The sequence below is a fragment of the Penaeus monodon genome, chromosome 15 (genome assembly GCF_015228065.2).
Source record: "Penaeus monodon isolate SGIC_2016 chromosome 15, NSTDA_Pmon_1, whole genome shotgun sequence".
NCBI classification, from domain to species: Eukaryota; Metazoa; Arthropoda; class Malacostraca; order Decapoda; family Penaeidae; genus Penaeus; species Penaeus monodon.
Window position 1 is genome coordinate 26,126,317 of NC_051400.1, and position 224 is coordinate 26,126,540.

Genomic DNA, 224 nt, shown 5'->3' on the forward strand with positions numbered 1-224 from the left:
CGATTTACGATTTTTTTTGTTGTATAACACCTTTAGTCCATGGCGTCTATTTCTGTTTCACCCGTAAAGAATCTTAACATTACTCCTTTTCACTATCCGTGTTAGGACTCGACAGAGGAGGCCGCCTTTCGTGAAATGGTGTGAAGAAAGAGACAAGGAAGGTTTAAGGATGATTGGTGTAGGAGAGAACTAAAGCTAGTGGGAGACAATAGCGAGGGAAAAAG